General features: G+C 46.1%; 1 long non-coding RNA gene across 2 annotated transcripts in view; it reads left to right on the top strand.

Moving 5' to 3' along the window:
• Nucleotides 1-3369: 3369 nt before the first annotated feature.
• The window catches only part of LOC120410387, a 119514-nt gene continuing 113478 nt past the window's right edge, over nucleotides 3370-9405 (top strand). Inside the window, exon 1 of one of the 2 annotated variants that reach the window (XR_005602506.1) lies at nucleotides 3370-3537. This is a non-coding gene — a long non-coding RNA (uncharacterized LOC120410387). Of the gene's footprint in view, nucleotides 3581-9405 lie in introns of both variants that reach the window. The other variant, XR_005602505.1, reaches the window with a different exon arrangement.

Here is a 9405-nt window from a genome sequence, read left to right as displayed (position 1 = left end):
TCCTGCTTAGGCTCCAGAAAGCACTGGACTTGGGGAGCAAAGGGGTGACATTGTTCTCTGAGCAATTTCCAACATGTCTGGGGCCTGGGTTTGTTTGTTCATAGCAGGGTAAATGTCTGCCTGATACAACTAAAATGTCCCATGCTGGCTATTAGTAATTTGAGCTGATGGCCTGGAAAAATCCACTACAAGTGACCGGGCATGGCCATAACACAAAGACTTATGGGACTGGGTTGGCTGGGACACTCCTGCCATCCGCACCTTGTCCTCACCATCCCAGTGCATCCAGGGTTTTCTTCTGGTTTCCTTCTCAAAGCAGCCTTTGCAAGCCCTATCCTGTGGTAGGCAGTGTTGTTGTCCTTCTTTGACAAATGCAATTTGGGTTTGAATTCTGCCTTAGCTTTGCAGAGCCTCATATATGAGTGAGTGTTGGGCAGTGCAGTTTGTGAGTCTCATGAAGAAATGCGACCTCATCCTCACTCCCTGCTTTTAAACTTTGTGCAGCAGGAGGCAGAAAGTGTGTGTGTGTGTAATATGCTCTTACAAGCATAAATAATAGACGTGAAGGAATCTGTTATATTTTTGCTATATTTTGGTGGTCTATAGGGTTTGAATAAGCATTGATTTCCTTTTTCCTTGTTTTCTGTTCCATCTTCTAGCAGTGGTGATATTATTGGGAAAGTGTTTTCCATTTCCATTGATGTCTTTTATCACCCACAGTGTGCATGTAAGCAAAATAGCACTAATCAGAGGAATAACCAGAGAACAGTGTAAGCCAGGCAATTGAGAAGAAACTTTGCTTATTTGTCAAAGGAGTCACTTCTGTGCCTGTAAAGCTGGAGCACTGTTGGAGACTGTCTGAAAATAATACATGTTAATGAAGCACGGAAATACATGGCAAAGTCTATGTTTCTCTGCAGCACCTGTGATCCATAGAGTGCATAGAACAATCTTTGTTAGCCTCTTAAAACAAACTCCTTATTTGAGAGAAACTCTTCTTTGTTTTTACTAGGTGAGATAAATGCGTTTCTTGTTCGGACACATGGTAGAAATGATTCTTAGCAATCTTTTCCCCCGCTTTTTTTCCTAAAAATAAGCTGTGACGCTCAAATCATCTGCCCCCAATTTACTCCTGTGTGACCCTAAGACCCTGATCTGTCAGATCTGTCCACATCTGTGCCCACCACCGAAGAATGTGGCAGATTCAGCGCAACATATGGCTGAAGCAGTGCATATGATATTCATGGGAAATGGAAGAAGCATCACCATTTCCTTCGTACCAAACACCTCCTTGAGCTATTTGTGCCCTGCACTCACAGAGATTCCAGGGTTTCGCTCTGCTGTGAATTACACTCAGCAATTGAAATTTCAGTGCAACTGTTTGCAGATGCATTTCTAGGGATTTCTTTAAGACATACTAGTGGCTGAGTTTTCCTAGCAAATAAATGAGCTTAGAAACAAGGCATGTTTTCAAGCCGTGACACCATTCCGAGGATGTGGCAAGACCCTTCTGGTTAGGGAATTCATTTTGCGTGCTATGAGGTTTAACTTATTTCCCTTTAAATCCTCAATTTCTCTTCTCCACTTCTTTGGATGAGGGTGGGAAATCCTAGAGACTCAGGCTTTTGCAAAGCTATAGTTCAAGCCAGGATTGAAAAATAACTTAGTGTTGCGTGTTTCAAGCTCGGGGTTACCTGACCCCCAACACCAGCTGCAATTTTCAGAGTTCAGCATCACAAAAATGTCAACAGACTTTGAAACTTGTTGGGGTTGCTCTGCTCCCCAGAGTTACCCTCTTTAGGGTATCTGAGCACAGTTTAAGCTGTGCCAGCCTTAGATGAGCACTGTCTGGGGTGAGCTCTACAGCAGGGCAGTGCATTGTCACACCTCCCCACCCACTGCTGAGCCAGGTAATTGCTGCAGGGTCTGAGCCCACCTCAGACACAAGCCAGATCACAGCCTCAGCCTCTGCACAAAGAGCCAAGGGCAACTCATTTTGGGTCTTGCTCCTCTCCTTTGAAGGACACCCACATTGCCGCTTATTGTCATTCCATTGACACATGGTAGTCTGTTAAAATGCAGGAATTCAAATGTGTTTTTAAACTTGGGGTGCAAGGAAGCTGTTTGCCAGTTTTCCAAGAAGAGCTGTCATAGTGTAGTGTAACTGGTCCCCCACTAAGGACTGGCACAAGTGGAAGGGTATTGGTTAAAAACCCCTTTACCTCCAAAGGAAATCGGTTTATGCTACAAAAGTTGTGTAGCCTAAACTCTACAAGAAAGGGTCATGAGTCATCGACTCTGTAATCCCAGGACAGAGAATTGTTTTGCACTTTTCTTAGGTAAGTTTGGTGTGATTCATGGTTCTCATTTATTCTCCCAGTGGGAAAAAAGCCTTGTATAGTTACAACAAATGCCTTAAAATAGAAAAGCATGACTTAACAATTTATTTTTTCAGCTCTTTTTTTTTTTCTTTTAGTAAATGAAGAGAAAGGTAGTGCTGCCAGGAGAAGTGGAATGAAACAGTGTCAAATCATTTTTCAGTTCTGTAGGCAGCCTCTTACCCAGGAAGAATGCAAATTGCTGCTTAGATGTTGACAAAAAAATTGTTTTGTGGATTTTTAGGTGGGAGGGAGCCTGAGAGTGTTACTCTTTTGGTCTTTCTTAGAATGGGAAGAGCTCGTGGGGACACTTGTGTCCTGTGAGCCACATGAATGTGCTCAGTGTCGGAGTGTGCAAGCTGATGGTGTTTGACAGATAAAAGCAGATTCAGCCTGCAAGGTGGATGATTTGCACAATTGAAGTCCGGATATAGGTCTGGCTCTGGATGTTTTGTGCAGCTGATACCAACGCTGAGCAGAGAAATCTGGATGTCTGCTCCTGAGCAGGGTATCTCCACCCACGAGTGAGGGTTGAGGGGTGTGATCATGTTCAGTTCCCGAGGCTATGCCCCTCCTGGGAGGGCTCTGGGTGGATGTTTCAAGGAAGGCTCAGATGCACCTCCCTGCTTCTCTTTTCCTCAGATGAGATGGGCCTCTGGGCACGGGCTTACAGTGCCCCAGTCCCTGCTGGTTTGTTTGTACACTGCTCTTGGGGCAGAGATAATGGGACTGATCCAAAGCCAGCTCCAAAGCAATCACAAGTCTTTCCTTTGTCTTCAGTGGGGTTTGGATCAGGCCCAAAGCTCATAAGCAGTTTTCCACAAGAGTTCCCAGCACTTATGTCAGTCACTGGCAACAAGGGAAGGGATAAATCCAGCATCGGCTGCTTCAGATGCCAGGCACATTCTGTGTGTGTGTGTGTGTGTGTCACAGGGGTGGATATAAACTCACACAGTCCGGCTGGGTTCCTGCTAAACTGCATGACAGCTTGCAAAGGGCAGGCAGCTACGGGGCTGCTTCCAGGACCGACCTCGAAAGATTTCAGTCGGAAAAGAGCTGGGATGTTCTTGGCAGTGCCCAAGAAAACTTTTCTTGAGAGCAGCTGCCTGGGCACAGGGAAGGAGCTAGGATGGCCGCCCGGTCAGGCTGGCACAGAGAGGTGAGGATTTCCTCAGCATCCCACAAGGCAAGGCAGGGGGAAGGTAAGCACGGGAGAGACGCTTCTGCTCCCACGGGGCTCCCTGTGCTCCCCCAAACCTGTTTGTTTTCTCTCCAGGGCATTAAAGCTGCTCTTGGCCTGAGGGAGGGTGGTCAGTGGGGGGCACATGAGCTCGCCCACACCAGCGGGAGTTTCTCGACAGCCTCTGGTAGCCTTTGGATGCCGTCCCGGGTGTGTTTTAGGACTGGGTGTTCATTTAACATGAACCTTAGCCAGCCCCGACTGTGTGCGGGAGGAAGAGCCATGGGGGGACATGAGGAGGGAGAGGGGGAGGTGTTTTTCTTAGGAAAAAGGCAAGCAGAAATAGACACCCCTTGTCATTTTTTTTGGCAGGCGAGGATAGTTTTGGGAGGGCTGGAGGTCAGAGGAGCTAGATCTTCGCCTGGGTCTTTAATTGTTTTTTTGGCAACCCAATTGTTTTAATCCCCTCCTTTCAGGGGGGATAGGGGAGCCCTCCTGCCCCCTTCCTGTGCTGGGAGCAGGGCAGGAGCTCCTTTGTCACCTGCAGAGCTGTTTTCAGAGCAAGGTGCGGGCAGCTGGGATTTCCTGATGCAAAATGCAGCAGGAAAGCTGGGCTCTCCAGGCCAAGGAATTAATGACACTGTTAGGGGGGAATTTGAGTTTCCACATCACTAAGAAAAGGAACTGGATACCCGAGGCAATAGACCAAAGTCAAGCTATAAAGTAATTACATTTCTCCCTGCGTTTCATGTGTTTGTTTAATTTTAGTGTTTAAAGGGAAAGGTTTCCTGAAAGCACTGTGCCAGCAACTCTAAAAAATAATTGTGTGTCTTTCTTTAACATATATTCTGGCAGGAATGTCCTGCCTATATTTTTTGGCAGAGGCTTTTGCTTTATCATTAGTCTTTTGACTATGGTTTTAAGTTAGGCTTGAGGTTGGTAAGATGGCAAACTCCACCATTTCTGGGTTGTCACCTCCATCTCTTACCCTTTACTTGTAGGACTATGGGGTGCTTTGCTATCCTGTGCTGTGTTAATCCCAGTTCCTCCATACAGCAGGCAAGAGTAATTTGCACAGCCATCTTTTGGCATTGCTGCCTGCCTGGCTGGATTGAGGTGTGAAAAACTGCAGACCTTTAAAGCAAAACTTGTGAAGACACCAGGCCAGCACTTTGCTCTGCACTCTGACCCTGTTTCTGTGTTGAGCCAGTGCTGCACCTGCAGCTGGCTCAGAATGCTGTGGGATGGTCCCTCCTGCAGACCCTCCCTGTGCCTGAAACACAGTGCTGGGTGTGAAGTGGGGGTACCCCTAATCCCACACAGGAGTCCCTTGAAAGGCGGGAGAGGTTTTCTCTAAGACTTGTGTATTTTTTGGTGTTCCTTTCTATGAATGACTTTTCAGTTTTAATAGTCTCTGAGGGGCTGCAGTGCCAGGAGAGCGACCACACTGCAGGACCTCATCTTGCAAAAGTGACAGCTTTGTAAGGGCACTTTGCAGTGACACACCTTTCTGCCTTGCCCTGCAGAAGCAGACCTGGCTGTGGTTCACGTGCCACTTCTGGGAGTTCTTTTCTGTGGGATATTTTATAAATCCTGTCCCTCTGCCTTTTGGCTGAGCTGCTATTCACAAGGTCATGACAACCACAGCCTGGTGCTAGACTTGGAAACATCAGGTGAACCACCCCAAACTGCCATTTGGCACCTGTGAAAGAAGCCCCAGCCCCTGACAGAAGGAAGGGAATGTGTGCCTGGAGCACCCTGCAGCTGGGGACAGAGCAGGTTGTCTGTCAGAATGAGAAGCATGTCATCACATAGCTTGCAAGGCAAGCAATTCCTACTCTCATATGCAAAACCACGCCTAAATCCCAGTCTGTGGAAATACACTGACACGCTGTGCATGTTAACACACCCTTCAGTGAACTGGGTAGCACAGAGGAGAGGTCAATAAATGGGGAAAATGAAAGGAATATGGTAGAACGTGCTCATGTGTTCATGCTAGAGTCGCTTGTTTTGGGATTTGGTTTTTTATTTTAGATTAGAAGTATCTTTTATTTGGTGCAACAGAGAAAGAGGAGAAAGCGTATCAGGCATATAATGAAATGGAACCATTTCAAAAGCATGTGGCTGAGTGGCATGACATGGAAAAATGGCACAGCTGTTTTCGTGCACTCACTGTTAGTGTGTATAAGCTGGAGATGTGAGCGACTGTGCAGAGCCCTGTGCAGAGCGAGATCCAAGCCCAAGCCTTATTTACAGTAGCCTCATTCTTTGTACTTCAGGAGAGAGTGAGCATTTTTATTCAGTATGATTGGAAAGACTCACCCCAGCACCTCTAAAGATGGAAATCCAGTACTCCTAGAGCTGCATGTTTAATTGGGGGTTTGGGAATATTAGGAAGCTGCTTAATTAATGCAATTGAAATAATTTGGTAGGACTTAAGGCCAGTCATTTCTCACAGCTAAACCCACACATCAACATCTACGTAGAACCTTTGTGCAGCTCTTCCCTTGAAGAATGAGATGTGATCGTCTAAAACAGGGAACAGAAGTGCTTTGTAATGCAAAGTTTGCTGTCACGATGCTTTTGTGTAGAATGCAGATCATCTTAAAGTGTTATTGAGATAAGTGGGGTAGATTGAACCAGAGTGTATTGCTAAAGGTACATCTTTGTGTTTCTGGAGTAGCTGCAGATTTGGATATTAAACCTTATCCACAATGGGTTTGAGTGTTCTACACTGTGCTAGTTTCCCCTCACAAAGGTACTCAGTCTGTTCTGTTGGAAAGTCCGTGATGTAGTGTTTTTCTGTGATTATCCAGTAGAAGTTAGCTCCACTCTCATCCCTGGTTTGATAACATTAGAGAAAACCAGTTTTCTGAAGCTGTTGAGAGGATGCAATAACATTTTGATGCCTGTCATATTTTAAGATTTGCAGTTCCCTTCAATCATGTGTTCATTCATGACTCGTGCATGCAGACACAAAGCAGGTGTCCTGTGTGGTAGCAAACCTGTCTCCTTTGAGAAGTTTTGGCACTAGGACTGTACATGATAAAACACATGGACTTTCCATGATAGGAAAGTGCAGAACTAGGAACAAAGCTTGCTGCAGTCATCTTTTAGCAGCACTGACAGTGAAATCATGTAATTTCCCCTTGTAGGTATGATGCACCCAAAAAGAATCATCCCTTTTGCCAATAAAGGCTTTCTCCTTTTCCCTTCCCCTTCCCCTTGGTCAATTTTCACTGCTTGAAATTTAAGATAATTCCTGATCTCTTGTCTAGACAGTGGGTTTTAATTTTCTGACGTGTAAGGAGTTTTCTGGCCCTTCCTCATGCTGTCTTTCCGGCAGTCACAAGCTCTGTCGGACTGGTAGGGGAGGTGCATTGATTTGCAGCTGAATTCTCTGAGGCTCTGTCTGTGCTGGGTGATGCTGCAGAGGGCATGGGGGTGGTGTCAAATACATCCCCAAACCAGAGCAGCCAAGGTGGGACTATTTCAGGGAAGACAGTGGCTGTTCAGGGCAGGCAGGAGAGTCTTTGCATGACCCTTGGTGATGGCACATGTGAGTTGTAATGCCCAAGAGCAAGGGTTGGTCATCCCAAATCCCGGCTGTGACAAAGAGCTCAGCTGTGGGTAGCCTCTCTAGAGAGTAGGAAGCCTGTCCTGATGGAGAGGTCCTGGACCCAGCTGCCAGCAATAGTCCTCCAGTATCCTCCAGCAGTTGCACATGATGCAATTTGTGCTTGGAGCTCAGTGTTTACTAGCTGCAGATAGAGCTGTCCTCTCCAAATGTATCCTATTATATCCTGAACACATTTATGCTCCCAGCCTCCACTGAATGCTTAAGAATGGGTAGTACCACTTTACAAAGTGTTGGTGATGCCCACAACTTTAGCAGGAGTTTCTCCAGCTGGGATTTATTTTCTGAAAGCCTCAGCCTCTGAGGTGTGTAAAGCAATGGGCAAGTACAGATTTCAGAAAGCTAGAATTTCAGATTACAGAAAGCTAGAATTTCTGCTGCTCAAGGTTGCAAGGAATGATGATTCTTAAGGGTTAAAAACTTCCTAGATATTGTATAGTTAAAATCACATGAATATTTATGTCACACCCATGATTTTGTGGGGAAATGATTTCCAGCCAGAGGGTCTCTGGATAGCAGCCGTGTGAGAGTTCCAGGAGCAGACTTTGATTTACTGCTGCAGTTCACTACACCTCATGCATACCATCAGCATACTCAAAATTATGGTGTTTTCTAATCTGACTATCTCTGCCCTCTCATTATGTCTTCCTGCCATTCTTTTTAGCCTGTCAGCTGTTTCAGTGGGTGTTTGGTGTAGCAGTGAGACAGACACTGCTGTTTCATTTCCTGGTGTGTTTGGTGGAGAGCTTGGGGTACTCCAGAAATGATAACAGACACAAACTGCTTTACATGAGAAATTGAGGCTGAAATTCAGAAGCCTTGAAACATGAGAATCAAGCCCTTATCTGTGGCCTTCATCACCTCCCTTGTGCATATGCTTTATCTATGCCTTTATTATATGTCATTGCCAGACTATCCTGGCTCATTTTTCTCCCTCATCCCAATTCCCTGATGTCATATCAAGCATCCCTATGGGATAAGTCTCTCCCACTAGGTGCTTGCTCGTGGCTTCTCCCTGGTCCTTGCCCCATTTCTCCTGCTCTGCAGTTCTGTTACTTTCCTCTTTGCTTGATTTGGGCAGTGGTGGGAGCCCAGGGGCCGAGATGGCAGGGATGGATTTCTTGCTCTCTCTTCTGGTGCCCAGAGCCACAGTCATGTCCAGCAGCCAAGAAAGGAATTATAGCAAGGAAAGTCCTGAGCAATCCCCAGAAGAAGCAAGCCCTAGAAGCCCCAAAATGGAGCAAGATCAAGGCAGACAAAATCTGTAGAGGTTTTTCTCCCAAAGGCTAATAAATCTTCAGAGGGGTGTATTCAAAGGCTTTTCACTTTGCCAAATTTGGATGTAAAAGGCACATCCCTGTTCCCAGGGTGACACCAAATTTCCAGTCTCCTTTCCAGAAGATGGAGGCGTGAGAGCAACTCCAAAAAAATAATTGTTAGAATTTTTATATCGACTAAGCACTTTTCTCTAATCTTGCATTGGAAAACTGCCAGGCCTCCCCTTCTCCCACTCTCGTTGCCATTTCCTAGAAAACTCTGCTGGAGGCAGACACCTGGCAAAGGAGAATTTCAGCCCCAAAGGCTTTAATGTGGTGAAACAGGGGCTCCTGATGGCACATGATTAGGGTATCCCTGCTAACACCCTTCTGGCATCCCAGTGCTGCGCTGCACCACATCTCCCACCAGCTTGAACTCAGGGCCTCACGCTAGAAAATTCATTCCCTGTCACTTTGAGCAGGCTAAATGGGAGATGTAAAAGCACTTTGCAGTGTTCAGGGAGTATCAGGCATGAGTGCAAATGGGAAGACCGTGGCAAGTGCTCCCTGCCTGTGCTTCAAGGTAACCCCTGCCAGCGTGCGCCGCCTCCTTGCAAATGCCATACAACGTTTTTCACTCTCTGCTGGAGGAAAAAGCTGCCCTAAGAAAAGCAGAATGAGGGCTGATGTTTTGAAAGGTGTCCAAGAGTAACAAAACTCAACTCTCCAGGGCTGAGTTTTGCCTCTTGTGTTTCTCAACTAGGGTGGTTGAATGTGTTACAGACCTATCAGAAATTTTGCTACAAATGCACAAATATTAATCTACAGCCATTTCCTTTGCTTTCTTAAACATGAACGAGGATTTTTGTCTCTTTCTCCCTCCATAAATTGTTCATGGTCAGAGGGGGCATGTTCCGTGTCAAAGTCTTGACCGCCAGGATCAAACAAAAAACC

Source organism: Corvus cornix, chromosome 8 (genome assembly GCF_000738735.6).
Source record: "Corvus cornix cornix isolate S_Up_H32 chromosome 8, ASM73873v5, whole genome shotgun sequence".
NCBI classification, from domain to species: domain Eukaryota; kingdom Metazoa; phylum Chordata; class Aves; order Passeriformes; family Corvidae; genus Corvus; species Corvus cornix.
The sequence above is the reverse complement of the archived record's forward strand: the minus strand, read 5'-3'. Positions and strand labels throughout refer to the sequence as shown.